The sequence below is a fragment of the Pinus tabuliformis genome, chromosome 9 (genome assembly GCF_031772625.1).
Source record: "Pinus tabuliformis cultivar Carrire ecotype Pingquan chromosome 9, CPIR1, whole genome shotgun sequence".
NCBI classification, from domain to species: Eukaryota; Viridiplantae; Streptophyta; class Pinopsida; order Pinales; family Pinaceae; genus Pinus; species Pinus tabuliformis.
Genome location: NC_142307.1, coordinates 567442824 through 567457850, shown reverse-complemented (window position 1 = coordinate 567457850; position 15027 = coordinate 567442824).

Here is a 15027-nt window from a genome sequence, read left to right as displayed (position 1 = left end):
TTTCTATCACAACTGTAACAAAGCCCTTTTGCTCTTTTTTCTTCCAATTGTTGTGGTGTAAACCTTATAGGTTGTGGAAGACTAGCGGCAACAACACTTCCGTCTTTATAGTTGTGAGTGGTATGCTTCTTGGTTGCCATAATTTTGCTTTCCATTTTTCTTGCTAACCTGAATGCCTTCTCTAATGAATCAGGCTTCCAAAGGTGAACATCATGTTGGATATTATCCTTTAAAGACCCTATGAACACATCAATCCTATCAATTCTTCTGTGAAAATTGCCCAAGTGATAAATTTTTTTATGATAGAAAAGCCATTGATACCATACAAACTGATTTGGTTCCAAATATAAAGTTGCAATACTGTGTTATGTGTGTGTGTCTATTATGTTTCTTTAACTACTTCATTGTCTATATTATTCACAATCTTTTTGATCTGTTGCACTGAGTAATATAGGAAAATGCTGCACATGAGTCTATAATACCTTAATATTAGTCTAAGATCAGATTTTCAGATCAAGTGGTGTCAGAGCTTTAGGTTTGCTAAGGTTAGACAAGCTTGTGTTGGGTTCTTGAATGCTAACTAGGTCAAACCTCAAACTAGGAGAAGGAGAGATTATTGACACTAATCTAGAGATTGGAAGAGTCTACTCTCAGAGGAGAATGACCAGAGAAGTCCCAATGGAATCAAAATCTTAGTTCATGGATAGTTTCATGGCCATGCGAGCCATGGTGGAAGAGATGTATTGAGAATTTAAGAAGGGTCGAGGTGAAAGCACCTCAACACCCATACAAGTAAAAGGAGCAAAGGAACCTCTTCTAGTTGCCCATTCATAAGGCAAAGGGAAATGGAAAGAGCCTCCTCCATCATCTCCTCCACTATCACCTCCTTCTAGCCCTTAAAAGAAAAAGAAGAAAACATCCTTGATTAAATTAGATGTAAAGTTTGATTTGCCAATTATGATGGAGAACTAAATACAGAAAATCTAGATAAATGGATTAGACAGATTGACGTATATTGCAGGGTGCAAAACATTTATTCAGAAAGGAGAAAGATTCAGCTAGTTAGCCTTCGCCTTGGAGGAACTGCACTAGTGTGGTGGGAAGGTAGGACACAAGCTGATTTGAAGAAGTATGGTAAAATTCTTTCTACCTGGAATGAATTTGTTTCTACCATTAAAAAACAGTTCTATCCTCTACCTTATATGCAACAAGAAATGATGAGTTGGCAAACTCTTTGCCAATTAAAGGGCCAAAGTGTACAAAGTTATACCCATGAATTTAGAAAAAGAGACTTAACTCTAGGCATTTCGCTAGACTCAGTTGAAACTTTGTTGAAGTATATAGGTGGTATACATATCTATTTGAAGCACACCATTCTCATGATTAACCCCACTAGTCGAGATGATGTATTAGTTCAGGCTACACATCTAGAGGCTAGAGGCAAGAATGTGAACCCAGAGATTTGGGGATCATCAAAACCCTCTGCAAGCAAGAACAAGGAAAAGAAGAAGCAAAAATGGAAGGAGAGGAAGGCAAACACTATACAGAAAGGCAAACCTTCATGCACTCATTCCAAGAAGGATGGACACGATGATGAACACTGCTGGCCTTTGCATCTGGAGCTGAAACCTAAGAAGTTCGGTGGTAAGAAGAAGAAGATTGTTGCTGCTATTAAGAAAGACTTGGGGTCAGACTTAGGTGATGAAACAACAGTCACAACCTTCATATTAAAGTTATTTCCAAGCACCAAAAGATTGATATTTTAGTTGATAGTCGATCACAAGTAAACTTGATTTCTGAAACAATTGTAAAGAAGTTGGGCTTACTAACAACACCTCACAAGAAGCCATATCCGTTAGGTTGGGTATGTGATAAAGAAAATCTACAAGTGACTAGACAATGTAAACTTAGGTTTGCTATTGGGTCAACATTTGTAGATGAGGTTGAGTTAGATATAGTTTCCTTGGATATATGTGGTATTGTTTTAGGAAGTCCTTACTTGTATGATATAAAAGCCATATTCTATAGAGCTAAAAATAAGTATCAACTCACTGAAGATGGAATAGAATATATTGTAAGAGCTCATAAACTCAAAAATAACTATTCTCTCATAAACTCAGGTAGATGAAAAGAATTGTAAATTCATGCAAGCAATTTTTACTGATGGTTGTGAAGGAAAAGAACCCTGATAAAACCAATGTATTTGAAGGTGTGATGCCAAAAAGAAAGCTGATTTAGTTAAATTTGTTTTATAATATGTTATCTTATTTCAAGAACCTAAAGGTCTGCCACCCAAAAGGGAAATAGTACATCATATTCATTTCCAGCAAGATGCTCCATTGCCTAACATCAGAATGTACAGGTTATCCACTTTAGAGAATGCAGAAATCAAGAAGCAGGTATAGGAGCTGCTCGATAAAGGGTTCATAAGACCAAGCACATCACCATGTGGATCTCCAATCGTGTTGGTGAGAAAGAAATATGGTTTGCGGAGTATGTGCATTGATTACAGAGCACTGAATAAAATAATGATCAAGAATCGTTATCCTCTTCCTCGCATTGACGATCTATTAGATCAGCTGAAAGAAGCAGTTTACTTTTCCAAGTTATACTTGCATAGTGGCTATCATTAGGTCAGACTAGTAGAACAAGATGCATGGAAGACTGATATCAAAACAAAGCAAGGGTTGTATCAATGGCTGGTTATGCCTTTTGTCTTAACTAATGCTCCTGCCACTTTCATGAGAGTTATGAATGATGTACTCAGACCTTTTATAGATGATTTTGTAATTGTATATTTAGATGACATTCTTGTTTTCAATAAAACATGGGAAGAACATTTGAAGCATGTAAAGCAGACTTTAGATGTTTTGAAAAGAGAAAATCTCTATGTGAAACTGTCAAAATGTGAATTCGGCAAAACATCTTTAAATTATTTGGGTCATATTGTAGGGAGTGGTAAATTGAAGATAGATTCCTCTAAGGTTGAAGTCATTGTGAACTGGCCTAAACCCAAATCTGCTACAAAAGTTAGAAGTTTCCTAGGAGCAGCACAATATTGGAGAAAGTTTATTGCTAACATTTCCTTGATTGCTGCTCCCTTACATGCTTTAACATGATTGAATAAGGTGTTTCACTGGGGAGGCAAACTGCAGAAAGCCTTCGACACCTTAAAAGAAAAAATTAGTACAGCACCAGTACTAGCTCTGCCAGATCTTCAAGGACAATTTTAGATTGAAACAGATGCCAGTGACTATGCCATGGGAGCAGTGTTGATGCAACATGGTAAACCCATATGTTGTCATTTTGAGACATTCAATTCTGCAGTAGTTAATTATCCCACATATGATAAAGAATTGTATGCTTTAGTACTGAGTGTGAAAAAGTGGAAACATTGCCTAATGGGCAAAGAAACAATTATACATACAAATCATCAATTGCTTCAATATTTTCACTCACAAACTAAATTGCAACAATCAAGACACTAGAGGTAGATGGGTTTTCTACAGCAATTTCATCTTGTCATCAGATATAAGAAGGGCATACACAATAAGGTTGTAGGTATGTTATCCAAACCAATCATAAATGCATCTACTATACTTAAGCATAACTCAATAATGCATGGAAGTTACATTGAACAATATGCAAAAGATATAGATTTTAAAGATGTATATGCAACTTTAAGTCATGGCGAACAAGTAGAAGAATTGGATTATTATGTTAAGGACCAACTCTTGTATCATTTGGGAAAGTTATGCATTCCACAAACTGAAAGAGTTAACATAATCCGAGAAGCACATACTTCTCTTATAGCGGGTCATTTTGGTGTAAGTAAAATAGTTGCATAGTTGCAAAGGTTCTATTATTGGCCAAGAATGCATGAAACAGTTTCTAGATATATTAAAGGGTGTACTATGTGTGCTAAAAGCAAGCCCAGTAATAGAAAATTAGGCTTATACACACCACTTCCAGTTCCTTCTTATCCTTGGGAAAGTGTTTCCATGGACTTTGTTGGGGGATTGCCAAAATCTAGAAAAGGTCATGATTATTTATATGTTATTATGGACAAGTTCAAAAAATGTGTATTTCAATACCTTGTAACAAGCAGATTACAGCTGAACAAATAGCGATGTTGTTCTTTTAGCATGTCTGGGTTCCTTTTGGTTTACCCACATCCATTGTATATGATGGAGATTCTCGATTTGTTGGGAAGTTTTGGTCAAGTCCGTGGGAATTGATGGACACCAGATTGAAGAAGAGCACAGTATTTCATTCACAAACAGATGGCCAAACAGAGGTGGTCAACAGGATAGTGATCTAGTTGCTCAGGGACTATTGCAACAAGCATCCCAAGCTTTGGGATGAACATTTGTGTTATGTGCAACATGCTTACAACCGTGCTAAGCACTCTTCTGCTCAGAGATCTCCTTTTGAGACTTGTTTTGGTTTTACACCAAAGTCTCCCTTGGATTTTATCTTTAGTAAAGACATAGTAGTTGATGGACACAATGATGTGGACAAAGCAACCAAGTTCATTGAACAGATCCAGGAAATTCACCAGGTAGTGCAGGAATAGATGGAAAGAAGCTAAGCCAAGCACAATGCAAGGCATGACAAGCATCGAATTGAGCATAGCTTCCAAGTTGGTGATTAAGTCTGGCTGTACGTCAACAAAGATAGAATGCAAGGTGAAGGTAAGATGCTGAAGCCAATAAGGTATGGGCCTTTCAAGATACTTGATAAAATTGGTGAAAATGATTTTTTCCTTGATTTTCCAGCTTATATGCATATCTATTCAGTCGTTAATGCAGAGAACTTGAGGTTATATGAACCTTCATTGATTGAAGATCCCGAAGAGCAAAGTTAGTTGCCTTCTATTGATGATCTGTTGCCTGAATATCTCAATGAGTTGTAGGAAGATATAGTTCTGGACACGAAGGTGAGAACTACGTGCAGAGGGGATGTTGAGTACCTCAGAATTAGACTCAAAGGTTCAAAACCAAGCAGTGCACGATGGATAGAAATTGTACAAGTGAGGAAGCTGTATCCTCACTTGATCGATGCTTGAAAACCAACTTTTGGTGGTCCAAAAGATTTTTCAGTGGGAAGGCATGATCCAAAATGGATCCTAAGAACCCTCTAAGTCTTCAAAATCAAAAAAAGTATCGCATGAGAAAAACCTTTACAAAAGGTAGATTACACTATCAGGAGAGAACAAACATGCAAAATGGTGAAAACGGAGTTTATCGAAGGCTTGGACAACTTTGCACAGGAGCCGTTGGATTTGGTCGATCAACAGTCCAGATCTGATCGGCATATCACAATTGGCGATGGCAAGTAGAGGCTATTGGAGGCTACCATATGAAAGTTGTGATAGTGATCAGCATGATTAAACGAGGACTATTGATCAAGCACGCAGATCAATGGTCCAGATTCAACCGCACTATCGCATTGCTACTATATATATATATATATATATATATATATATATATATATATATATATATAGGGACTTAACTGCAGCCCGAAGGATCAACGATATGCAATTGCGATATCGCAATATTGCATTAGAGCAATACAAAGGAGCGGGGCTGATACAAACGCAAATTGCGATAGCCGGACCCAACAGGATTATGGATGAAATTTAATAATATTTCAAGTCCGGTAAAAGGGTTTTTTCTATGTATTTCACATTTTCATTAAATAAACAAAAAACAAAAGAAATGCAAATGGAGCGATAAAACGGATGCAAAAGGGATATATATACAGTTTTATCTCATTTGAGTTCTGTAATGAGTGGGATTTTGGGTGGGCCTTATGCAGTAAGTGGTATTGGATAGGCTCCACCCGATGCCATCCACTGGCCAACACGTGGCTTGAGAAAACCGCCTTTTCGGGTGGGTAATCTCTATACACCTAAGCCGCCCAAAATGAATCTCAACCATTGGATCAAGATCACTCAGATCAATGGTGGACATGCGATAGCAATATAAAGGTGGAATTGATGGAGCTATAAGGTAGAATTAATAATATTTCAAGTATGGAAAAAGGCGTTTTGGCTGATTTTTATAGTGTTTTTGTGTATTCCTCTGTGTAAACAGAGAATGACTATTTTGTGGATTTCAAAGGCACTGATGGTCCCTTTGTTGGAAATAATACTGAGAGGGGGGGTGAATCAGTATTATCAAATCAATAAAACTTTTTCATTTCCATACTTAGATACATATACGCTACTTCAGTTAATGGAACCCGCGTGTATACGCAATTGCGTCTAATGCAACTAGCGTATATTGAGAATACTTATGATTCAGTTAATCCATTAAATGTTGATCTTTAGTTAGTGCATCAGAACTTCATTAACCATATGAACAGTAAGCAGGTGCAGTAAAACAAAATAGATCATCACACACAAAAAGCACACATGAACACCATGATATAAGGTGGAAACCCAATGTGGGTGAAAACCACCTACTGCAAGTCATCTCTATCTTCCTTTAATAAGAAACTTCATTTTACAATATTTTTGTACTGATGCAGTCTTACACCAGTACACAGGCTTCTACCCGCAGAAGGCTACAACCTTCTCTCGTTCTCCAAACTCTCCTGGATGGGAGCTACAACCCCCTTAGCTCTTGTACTAGCTTATCCATTTACTAGTACGTAGGTGCCTGCCTACTGAATGCCCCAATCTTCACTTGTTCTCTAGTTGCTACTAGAAGGGAGCTACCGCCCCCTTTGCTCTTGTACTAGCTGATGTACTAGTACGTAAGCGCCGGCCTACAATCTCCTTTCATCCTCCAGGGACCACATTTCATACATTTTCAGACTGGATACTCCTAAAGCACAACACTATAATCTGAAGGACACGTTTCATCAAGTTTTCATACTAGACCCATAAATATCATTGAAGCACAAAACAATCAATACTAGCATCATCAATTTCTGAATCACTGAAACACTGAAACCCTGTTAACAACACAGTCAATAGAACACAGAGCAAAACACTGAACTCTGCAACAATATTCAAAACCAATTGTATCATCAAAATCATGCATCAGAGTGCATACAATACTTGGAAGTGTTGAACCAGCGTGTATACGCAACTTACCAAAGTGAACCAGCGTATATGTCATCAATTACTTACTTATAACTTGATGCACTTCCTGACTTCAAACATATCCAGATTATTACATATACAAGGATAATATGTGTGTTAGCACCCAGATCTATTCCATCAGATCACATAAATATGAGTCATTATGATCCTGTTCCAATATTAGTTCTCATCCATCAATACTGAAGCTAAACACAATCAACCAAACAATATATGCAGAATACTGACACCATTAAACTATCATCAGAACTCATCAACAACCAGAACCACCTGTAACTTCAAACATCATAGCTCAAATGGTATACGCTACTACAGTGAACCAAACCTGTGTACATACGCGCTTACACCAAAGCCAACCTACGTACAACTCTATAAATATTCAATCATGACTTGCAGCAATTTTGAACTTAAGTTATACCCAGTTCAGATCATTACATGCGTCAGTATAGAGATCTAGAATAAACATAATCAATCATATAGAGATAGTTCATTTCAAACCATTTGATCTCGATCTATCCTTAGATCTTGTTCTCCATCAACTGGTGATATCCCTTCTTAGCTCATATCAATCAATGCATCATCAACCCATAACCTGCATACTGGATCTCATACTTCATCAGATATTCAAGACTTTTTCAATTCCCATGCCTAATGCTCTTCTTCTCCTTTTATAGTCTTAGTCCTTGCTCAATAGCATGGTCCAAAACCATAACAAACCAATACCATGGACCCAATACTTGGGATCAACATATCTGACGAGATACTATGGTCCAAAACCATAGGTTCAAATACCAAGGACTAACTATCATGGACCAAAGCCCAATGTACGCGCCTTCTCTTGCATGAAATTGCATGTATACGCTTACGCGTCTTTTCAACAACTAACCCGTGTGTATATGCGGCTCAGTCACGATGAACCTGCGTATATATATTTTCTCTTCATTCTTGTAGATTGATGATCAAATCCTTGCTGCCGACCTGCTGCACTATGATCTGTCATCTGTGTGATTTGCCATCAAGGACAACACTTGTCTCATAATGCCAACACCCTTCTTTTACAAAAAAGGTGGCCACCATACTTGAAGACATTTAATAATGATTGTTTAACGTTTAGAGGGTATTTGAGTGGACAGAGGTCGGAAGCTAGAAAGCCCAGAAGGGGAAACGAACAGATAGCACCGAATGGCTTAAAAGTCACTGAATGATAGAGACAGAGGCAAGCAGTGCTGATACAGAGGGAAGATATAGACAAAGAGTTAGAGAGAGAGTCTTAGTACTCAGAGAGACTTGAAGGATTCATGTAAACTCCTGTTGTTTCGTATCTGTTGTGTTGAGATTCAAATTGAGCTCACTTTTGTAAAACTCTGCTCTTGAAGACGTAATAGAGAGGTCAGCACTGAAGGCTGGACCAAGAGACATAGCCCAAGAGTTTTAGGTGAACTCCTTGATTATTTGTTGTGTTATGTGTGTGTGTCTACTATGTTTCTTTAACTGCTTCACTATTTATATTACTCACAATCTTTTTGATCCGTTGCACTATGTAATATAGGCAAGTCCTACACATGAGTCTGTAATACCTTAATATTAGTCTAAGATCACATTTTCAGATCATTTATATTGTTTTGGGGGTTTCTGTTCTTTGATTCCTGATGATGTACAATTTGAACTATGAGACACTGAATTTAAACTTCCTAAATGTGAACCAAGAGCTTAAAACTAGTCAAAATCTAAGTTGAAAGAGGGAAAAACATAACATCTGTCCTATCTTGTTTTCTAATCCTAATTCATGAATCTAATTCTTAAAACCAAAAGGTAAAGTTGTAAGTCATGTTGAAATAAATACAAGGAATGAGATTAACTGAAGTACTTCTAGTTACTCTAACCTTCAATTTTGAAAGATAATCTCCTTGAGATGGAATACAAGCAATTTCTGTACTTCATGATCTAGAAAAAAACTAAATAGAAACATGCAGAATGTAACTGATTGGTTTCAACCCTTATGTAAAGTTAACATTTAACCATTTAGTTTAGGATGGATATCAGCTTCAAATGGTGATAAAAGACATTCACTAATACAGTGTATTGACAACCTGAACTAGGAATTAAATAAATAAAATAGTGAGTAAACTAATCAACAATGCATCCCGATTACTTTCATTCTTACTCTGTTTAGAAACAAAGTCATTTCCTTTATGAAATGGATTGGAGAAAGAAGACTGCACAATTGAATTCTAACATTATGCTACTGATTAGAACTAAAAGAAATCAAACTACAAGAAATCAACCTAAGTTACAAACACTGCCAAAAGCAAATGATGAAATTAAAACTGAACAAAAAAAACAAATGAAAGGAAAACCTCCTTCAATGTAGGGGTTCTCTGCAACTAACTAGGTTGAGCTGCTAACTTAATTCAAAATTCTCCTTCAAATGATCACTATTCAACACACGGCTTTATATTATAAACATGAATAAAAGTCCAAAATTAAAGAGTTGATAAATCTAAACTTAATACATCAAAAACTTTGAACCCCCTCTGGTTTTGTACAACTAGTATTTAAAAGAAAATATTCATAAATGTCTTTCGAGGAAAATTAGCTACAGGTGGTCTACACATATCACAACCGAACTGCGTAAATTTTTTATCAGCTACAGGTGACTTGAATTCGAACAAGATGGTTGCACATAACCATTAACATGGGTGGCTGATTCGAGCTAATGCTTCAACAGAACTGTTGGATTTATTAATTAACGACGAAAGGGTAGACAAAAAGTCCTATTGCTTCTGGGTTTCATATGTTTGACTCCACCTTTGATTGTGGTCTTGAGCTAGTTTTCTTATCGATTTGGGTTGGGTGACTAGGATAGGATCCATGTCGAGATGATTCCAGAGATGCCCATGTGGCTAGTTTCTTCGTTTGACACCTGTAACCTGCCAAACCATGGAAGTAGCTATGGAACACATAGTTAGTTGCAGAATAGGCTACGTTCTGTAGATAATTTGCAAAAACTTATTCAAATAGAAAAAACATAAAAGTATAACATGTCAATCATTTAGTGTCGTCCTTGAGACAAAATATATCATTTATCAGTGATAGGGATCTATCTTTTTATGGAAAAACAAGTGAAAGAAGTGAGAAAAGTTGTCAAGGAGAGGGTAATTCTGAGGTTCAACATACCCCCACTGCAAAATCATTGCATGTCCCCATGCAATTTTTCCAAAAATGTGAACTCTTCTTGCCTATTGCATCTGCTCATACACCTTTGCTAGTACATCTAACTTTCTTCTCTTTCTCCTCTTTGAAGTGACTGCCATCCTGGGTTTCTTCATGAGAAGTCTGTATTTAAGGTTGATGACTATTCTGTTCAAGTTTCTATTCTTCCTATTCAACTTCCTATTCTTCTTGTGCCATAGCCCTAGGTGTAGTTATTGTATTATCATGAATGGATTTATCCAATTTTCTTTGTTGCTTCAGGGTTTCATTTTCTTTCTTGATATGCCTGTTCAATATCTCTAACTTATAGATTTCCTGTTTGAGAGGGTCATTTAGAGGTTCTTGTGGAGTGATAGGTTGTTCTGGATTGGCTGAGGATTCTAGATCCATTGAGGCACATTTCCTCTCCAGTGACTCTATGTAATCATAAATTTGTTGTTACACTGGGTCTATGCCTGGAGATCCTCTACTGGGGCTCCCTTCAAAATACTGTTTATGAGAGTTTTGAGGACTGTGTGTAAAAGGAACATGATGAGGAGATGGTAATGTGGCTTCTTCTTCTAGATTTATGAACTCTGTTCCCTTTGATGATACCTTCTTTACCATACCTCGGAGTCTAGATCTCCTTCTAAGTTGTAGGGGGCTTATGTTCTCCTCCTTTGTACCATTTTTCTCCTTTCCTATCTTTTCATTTCTCTTGATTGTTTCCTAATCTCTATTAATTTTTCAGAGATTAATTGTTCATCATCTTGTTGTAATGAAGATTCAAGTTTGTTTCCAGTAATTCCACCAGCTTTCTTTTTTATCTTCCCTTTTTGCTTGATCTGCTCCTTGATCTCTGTCAAATTTTCAGAGACTGTCTCTTCATCATTTTTTTGTGTGGAGGACTCAAGTTTGCTTTGAATGGTCAGACTGGTCTTTTTACTCTTACTCCTTGTCACGTTACCCTCTTCAGGTGATTCTGGTGCCTCTTGGAAATAGTTTCTTATCAAGAAGTTTTCCCAAGTATCTCCTATTCTTTTCAAATGAAAATCATCCAATATTTTTACCAAACCATGATGGTACATAGTTGTGTCTATGAATTCTATTTTCTTCTGTACATTTGAAGCCATCCTCCTTAAAATATTTAGAAGGAAGAAAGGGAGGTTGATGTTTCCATTTTCTAGAAAGTTCATCAATAAACGTATATGACAGACATACATGCATCCGAATCTCCCTTCATAGGTAATAAATTTTTGTAATATAAAAAGCATGCTTCTCCATTTATTTTTTAGTGCTGAAATAGGAATTCCTTTTCTAAAGATGGTGGCATCCATACCTGGGTTCCTAAGGATTACCTTCCATGATTCACTGTGAAATTCTTTATTTTTGAACGATCTCTCACCAAGTCTTGGCAGTTTTGTAGCCTCTGCTATGTAACATTCTGTTATTGCAAACTTCATGTCTCTAATTTCTACTTATGTACCATCGAATGATCTGGAAAAATATTTTGTGATCTCTTTGTGATAGCCATCAAATTTTTCAATGAAATTGAGCCATCCAGCCTTCTGCAGCATCTCCTTGAGTTGTGGGTATCCTTCCATATATTTTTTCCCTACGAGCTCTGTCCTGACAATGAGTCCCATGGCCTCTGTTTCGTAGATTTTTCTAACCTTCAGAATTACTCTCCTGATCTATGAAATGGACTGAATACAGGTATGGTGGAAAAGAACTATGGGTTTGCGTGTAATAAGTAGACAGTGAGGGTTTCGAGAGATATGAATACGTTGGTCACATCGTAGTTTTGACCGTTAATAGATGGAGTTATTAGGGATTGTTTAAGTACAAAGTATGGAGAACGTAGAAGAGGTGTGGTATGATGAAATTATTATAGACCATTTGGTATTGAATGTGGAAGATGTGGCAGAAATGTGGTATCATGAAGTGGTAGTCATATCAAATGATGACTTGTTAAGGAGACATATGATCATTCATATATACATGACTTATGTTTGTAACTTCTTGTTTGAAATAAATTTTCCATTTTAACTTTAGACCTTAACCTTTTGCTTGATAATTCTTTTAGTGTTGATCCATAGGTACTTTGAGCATGGTTGATCTCCAAAACTTGATTCTTCAGTTTCCCTGCATTCATGATTTATTTGTGAGCTATACAATTGTGTAAAAGCTGATAAGTAAGTTGTAGCTGCAGAATCAGATTAGCTGCGGAATGGAATCAAATTCAGAATGTGAAATATGGATATGGAATATGAGTGTAAAAATAAAATGGAAATGAGCTATGACAGTGAGATGGAATGAAGTGTAAGATAAAATGGAAAATAGGGTGAAATGGGGTAAAACTATAAAAGGATAAAATGTAAATGAAATATGATAGTGAGATGAAGTGGAACTATAAAAAAAATGAAAACAGAATGAGATGGAATGAGATTATGCATTTTCAGACTGTAAAATACAAATGAATGTAGCTATTTGTCACTACTTATTACAGAAAGGAAATGGAAAATATTGGATGTCAGAAATCTCTAATTTTCACCCTGTATTTTCTGTATAAGTATGCCAATCAATGAATGGTTTTCAACCTCATACAATTTATTATTATTATTATTTTATTATTATTATTATTATTATTATTATATTTATCAATTTCTTCTTTAGAAAATAAAGACTAAGTTAGTGGAGAAGAATAATTCTTCTTCACTAGCTTCATTTCAGATTTATTTTGGAAAATCTTAATGAACTCCTATCTTGAAATTGGTTTCTGATATATCTTCAACTAATGACCATTCACAAGAAGAGGTATTTTGCTTCCATCTATTGTCCTTATCTTTACTACTCCGTTATTAAAGAATTCGTCAATCTCATATGGCCCAAGCCAATGAGTTTGAAACTTTCCTTGAAAATCTTGGAACTTTGAATCGAACAATAGTGCCCAATCTCCTACTTGAAACTTCTTCTCCTTAATATATTTATCATGCCACTTATCCCACTATTGTTGGACTATACTTGTTATTTGAACTGCATCTTGCCTAATTTCATCAAGTTCATTGAGTTTCTCCAATCTATGTTTCCATGCCTCTGATAAATCCAGTCCCAATTGGACTGCCATCTTGAAGGTTTTGATTTGAAACTCTATAGGTAATAGGACTTGTTTCCCATAAACAAGTTCATAGGGTGTATGTCCCGTTGTGTTCCTCCATGTAGTTCTATAGGCCCATAAGGCTTCAGGAAGCCTTTCTGCCCAATCTCTTCTATGTAGATGCATAGTCTTAGTGAGAATTCTTTCAATCACCTTATTTGTAGATTCAACTTGACCATTTCCTTGTGGATGAAAGGGAGTGGATTTCTTATTTTTGATCTTGTAATCTTCCATAAGGCCCTCTGCCATTTTAGATGTAAATTGAGATCCCTGATCTGTCACAATTTCTCTTGGAACACCAAAATGAGTGAAGATGTCCTCAAAAAGAAAATTAACTGCAGATTTTTCATTAGCAAAAGGTAATGCTTTGGCCTCTTCCCATTTAGTGACATAATCAGTGCATACCAATATATACTTCTTTTGCTTAGATGGAGGATTTATTGGTCCAACAAAATCTGAGGCCCATTTTTCAAAAGGTTGAATGAGTACTTGAATTTGTAGTGGCATTTCATTTGAAGGAGCAGGTTTCCCTACCCTCTGGCAGCTGTCACACCTCCTGACATATTATTTGGCATCTTTGAAGATGGATGGCCAATAATATCCTAAAGAAAGGATTTTATAGGCTGTCCTCTTGTCAGCAAAGTGTCCACCACATGGCTCATCATGACATGCCTTAGGAATCTCAATCATTTAATCTTAGCTAACACATCTTCTGATCATAAGATCTAGGCCTGTTTTATACAATTCATTAGTGATCCATGAGTATCTTGCACTTATCTGAATGATTTTTCTTTTCTCTCTAGGAAACAAATGTGAAGGCAATTTCCTTGTGACTAAGTAATTAGCAATATCTGCAAACCAAGGAGTTTGAGTAGTCACTACAAAAAGATATTCATCAGGAAACTTATCTTCAACCAGAGTGTCATCTTTGATATTTTGAATTTTGGACAAGAAATCAGCAACTATGTTTTGTTTTCCAGGTCTATCTAGCACAGTAATATTGAATTCTTGCAAGAGTCAAAGCCATCTTGTAGCTCTGCGATTAGTTTCATATCCTGTTATATAATGTTTGAACTAGTTGATTGCATGAACACCAACTAAAAATTCCTTTTCAATTATAGTATAATTCAACTCAGTGGGAGTCAAATTCTTACTTGTATAGTAGATGGCATAGGGAATCAAATCTTTTTGTCCTAATACAGCTCCCAGAGCTGTATCTGAAGCATCTGTTGAAATGTGAAAAGGTAGTTTCCAATTTGGACCTCTCAAGATGGGTGCTTCTGAAATTTTTGTTTTTAAAGCCTCAAATGCTAACTGGCAATTAGGATTCCAATTGAATTCACAACCCTTGGTGAGTAATTTGAAGAGTGGGGATGCTATTTTAGTGAAATTTTCTATAAATCGTCTATAGTATCCTGTAAATCCTAGAAAACTTTGAACATCCTTTTGGCAATTTGGAATTTGGAGATGACTTCGAGTTTAGATTTATCAACTTTAATCCCATCTCCTGAAATGTGATGCCCTAAAACAATACCTTCTGTAAACATCATAAAACATTTTTCAT